We start from the raw sequence: 4,600 nt of genomic DNA on the forward strand, positions 1-4,600 counted from the left end.
TCTGAACTACTCAGCTGAGAACTACTCACAGGACACACCTATCTTCACCAATGGCTCAACTTCTGAGCAGACCTCTGTCTGTGGTGTTATCGCCTGCAGTAGAAGTCATCCTCCACGACCACGGCAGCAGAGCTTCACGTGTTCAAGAAGCTTCTCCTATATACTGCGCCAAACCCCTGGCTGATAGGTAATTTTCAGACTCCAAAGCAGCGCTACAAACTCTGTCCAGCCTGTTGAAGAAAACCATTCACCAGCCAGTTTCTCATGACATTGCATACCTACACTGCTTGGCTACTGCTTCAGGCCACTATATAACATTTCAATGGATTCCAGCTCACTGTGGTATTCTTGCCAACGAAAAAGCACATGAAGTGGCCCACAAAAATCTGCAGTTTCAGAAGTACAAGAAAATTTTCTTCCCAAATTCAGATGCATCCTAACTGGCCAAAAGATGTGCCTTGGCTTTCTATATGCTCTATATAGAAATAGAAATATAGATAGCTTTTTATGCGCTCCTGTGTTGCTTGCCCATGTCATCTGCAGCAAACTAGCAAATTTGCTCGCCCGCCTATCACATCAGTCGATATCTTGTTATAAGTGTCGTTATAAAAAGAATAAATTGCATCTGCTTGATTCTCGTCGACAGCTATCTGGGACATGGTTAAATGTCAGAGAGTCTGAATAACTATTTCAGCATGCCTGCCTTGGAGCAAACTACCTACTGTGCTGCCGCCAGCGCGCACGTGCATACAAGGTGAAGGGAGCGGCAGTGCCATCTGTCGACGTCGGCGCAAACGGCCTCAGTGCCCAGCCTTCCCTCGACCCACTACCCCTAATCTAGTGCCCTATAATTCTGTGTCCGGTTTAAGAGAGTAGGGCCCGTCCAAAGCATTCTTTTGGCTTGTTGACAGATTGCAGCATGGGTACTAGATGGCCATTTTGGTACGATTAAAAAAAAAAAGTCCCTTATCAGGTTAAAAAGTAATCAATTGTACTTACTGATTTCGCATATATAAGTGATAGATATGAGGGTTTTTGGGCGAAATGTTAGGGTTAGGCCTGGGATGTTTGCGGATCCTCCTGCAACACTTGTATCACTCTAAGCGGTTTTTCGGCCTTTCGGGAGAAATGACTACAGTTAGTCTCCTGAAACGATGTTTTGCCAGCGCAAAAACTACCTGCAGGACTGCAGGTTTCAAAGACTAAATGTTAAGCCACTGCTATAGGCTCCTAGTCCTACACCATTTGTGTCGAGTTAAAAATCACGCATACATCAATGAAGTCATTTGCTTCCCTGTTGCCGACTGCTGTCTGGGTTTGCCAGTCCATTCCTGGGAAATTGAAGTCTCCAAACATAACGATATGTGCTTTTGGGTATTTTACTGTTAATTGGCTAATAACGTTCAGTTTCCGTGAAAAATCAGTTATTTGGTGGTCTGTAACAAACACTCAGCAGTTGATTGGAGGTGATTTTGCGTTTCAGAAGGTAGCTACGTAAATTAGTGAAAATCGCAGAAAAAAGAAGGATCAGACTAAGGGGCGGAAGGAATGCTTGCAGAGGGTGTGAGTACTGGCAAGATACAGCTATCATATACTTACCTCTTGATGGATACTGTTAAGTTGCTAATCATGCCAAATAATTAGCAGCTGAGAGATTACCTGCCAAATGCACTCCCTCCTCATTTTTCGAGCAATTTCACGCTCGTGAGCAGTGTTTGCGGTGACTGTAACCTGCCCTAAGTAGATGTATTTGTTTACCACTTCCAATGCTTGGCCCCGAATTGTGAACCGTTGTTCTTTTCCCAGACTGTTCAACATTAGTTTACTTTTGCTTGTCTAGGTCTTTCATCATGCTCTAAAGTTCGTCCCTGAGTTAACCAGAAAGGCAATGTCATCAAGAAATCGGAGTTTACCAAAGTACTCTGCATTAACTCTTATCCTCGGCTCTTCTGAATCCAGTTCTCTGATTACCTCCTGTAAAACACGCGGTGAACAGTAGCGGAAAGACCGTTCTCCCTGCCTGACACCCTTCCTAGTTTGAAATTTTATCGCTTTCGCTGTGGAAGACTGGCCGCTGCCCAATGCTTAAAAATATTTCCAACATATCTTCGTATGTATGCAAACCCAGGGTGTAGAAAAGGCACACATATAAATGTACTGTTCAAATAACTCATCTTTGTTCCTGAGGCACAGCTGCATCTCTATCTTTTTTACTGCTTTTTTTTTTCTCGCGGGCTATATTATCCATTCATCTGCCATTTTGTGTGTGCTAATTAAGTGCTCACGCGAGAGGGCACTTTTTGGTTCATATTGTCACAAATGGGTTGAAAAATCAAGAGGCTAGGCACAGGCCGCAAGGAATCAAGCAGTGTCCAGCTGCAAAGAGCACGCGCGACTCACTTCTTCTTTGTCCTCAAGGCGCCACCCGGGGACACCTGGCGGCAATATATTTTGCCTCCGGAACACCGTGTGCGCATTAGAGGAAAACGCCACGCCTATAGCCATCGCGGGGTGTGTTGCGTTCTTGAAAACGGCGAATTCGTCAACATTGTGCAAGTGGCGGCGCATGAAGAAAGGCAGCCAGACCGCACGTGCTTTCTGTACACAGGCCATTTTATTGTTAAACAGCGGCCAACAAACGAAAAAAAAAATACACCACATACACACCGAAGCACATTGTGCGTGTACGTAGCCGCGCGTGTCTGCTTGTGGGGACGGTTAGAGAGAGCGGTGATTAACCACGACTAAGTGCAAACGCTACAGATACGTGGACGAGATTCATACTTTGCCGGGAGCAGCGTACGAGCGCGTTTTCTGACGCCTCATGTCGGGACCGCAGCCTGCAGGCCTCGAAAAACAAGGTGTACCGGAGAGCGCCACGTCACCTTCTAGTTCACGGTGAAGAGACGTTCCGTATAGTCTTCCTTTCACTTTAGGGCTGTACTGTTATGTGCGCCTTGGGACACACCTTTAGAGTGCCGGCGGCGCCACTTACCTGGAAAGTTATCATCAGCTTGACTACGCCCTCTGCAGGGCAGAGGCCTCTCCCATATCTCTCCAATTAACCCTGAAAAGTTGTATGCCCGAGCAATCGACAGGACGCTTGACGTCGACCCTTAATGGCTTATCTTGGCGACGAGGTGGGGCTTGTCAGCATGCCCAGAAGCGAACTGCCTAAGGTTGCGATGGTCTAGTAGTTGAGCCGCATTCTGACTGCCCATACCTACTCTGTTCCGTCGTCATCAGCCACTACTTCCTTAACCTCCTTTTAGTCTTTTTCCGCCTCTGCAAGTTTTAAGAATCCCAAAGCTTCCGGAACCTCGGTGATTCCGTGGTCTACTTGACGGTGAAGGACGTCACAGTCGACGCAGGAATCGGCGACGTGCGCGCCCTCCCGCGTGCACCTCGCACTGCGCGGTCGCGGCCGTTGCTGCGCTGCCCGAGCGATTGCGGCGCGGACAGCATTTCTGATTGGGCGGCAAGCGATCACGACGCCTGGCAAGCAGCAGCGGGTCCCTGAGCGATGGCCGGACGGACGGGCCTCCCACGCGGTTCAGCGAACGATTCGAACGGGCTGCGCCCCTCACCGTCGTGCGACCTGTGTCTCTGCTCGTGCGGTTTGTCTTTGCGAGTTTGCAGCGCGCCGAGGTGCAAAGCACTGGAAGTAATTTCTTCAGGACTAATACAGGACCGTGGATCAACAAGCGATAAAAAGAATGAAAATGGCTGACGCGATGTCAAAACTATGGGTTTCTTCGTCCTTTTCCAGTCGCTAAGATGGATCATTTAAGGGACGAAATTCTAAATTATGTTTTCCGCTTCGAACGATGTTTTGTGTTAAAGTTGCGCTTAGTACCATGTGCAGTCTCTGCCAAAAGTAACCAAGCAGCGGAGTTTGTTTCTTAGCCATGTAATGGAACACTCGTGGCACCCTTCAACTCCAAATGTGTGGATGGTGAGGAAAACCCTTTTCCTCACCTTTCAAGACCTTTTTGGTTTTTATGGTTGCGGTTAGTAAACCCTGTTTCCCGTTACTTTTTGCAAAGACTTTACATAATGTGCGTTAAGGATTACCGTATCTCTTGTGGCTATACTCCTGGACTTGACACCATATACGTATGCACATACATGATGCCAAGTGCTACCGTAAGAGATCCCATACTGGCCTAGCACCGTTAGGGAGGGGCAGCCCACGCGCCGTTCGAACTGATCGCCAAAGAGAACAGAGCGAGATGTGTATAGCAACGCTTAAAAACACGGACCTCGCCTGGATTACAAGAAATGCTATTATGCCCGCGGAAGCATCCCGACTCGTGCCGCACGCTTTGAGAGAAATGAAGAAACGCTTTACGTGGCGCAGCTTTCTCATAAGAATAACAACGCCCAACTCCTCAGCGACCCCAGGTCCTGTCTCGTGTCCAATCCGCTGCGCCGAGCCAGTTATTGAGCGAGTCGGTACTGGCTCATCGCGGAAACATCAAAGAAAGGGCGCAGGCTCTCGCGATCCAGTCAACGGCTTTCAAATCGCGGAAACGTAAACGTAACACCTTACTGGACGCAATTTGTTTAACTTTTTCCTTTCCTGTTTTTTTTTCTTTTT

This window comes from Amblyomma americanum, chromosome 3, assembly GCF_052857255.1.
Source record: "Amblyomma americanum isolate KBUSLIRL-KWMA chromosome 3, ASM5285725v1, whole genome shotgun sequence".
NCBI lineage: Eukaryota > Metazoa > Arthropoda > Arachnida > Ixodida > Ixodidae > Amblyomma > Amblyomma americanum.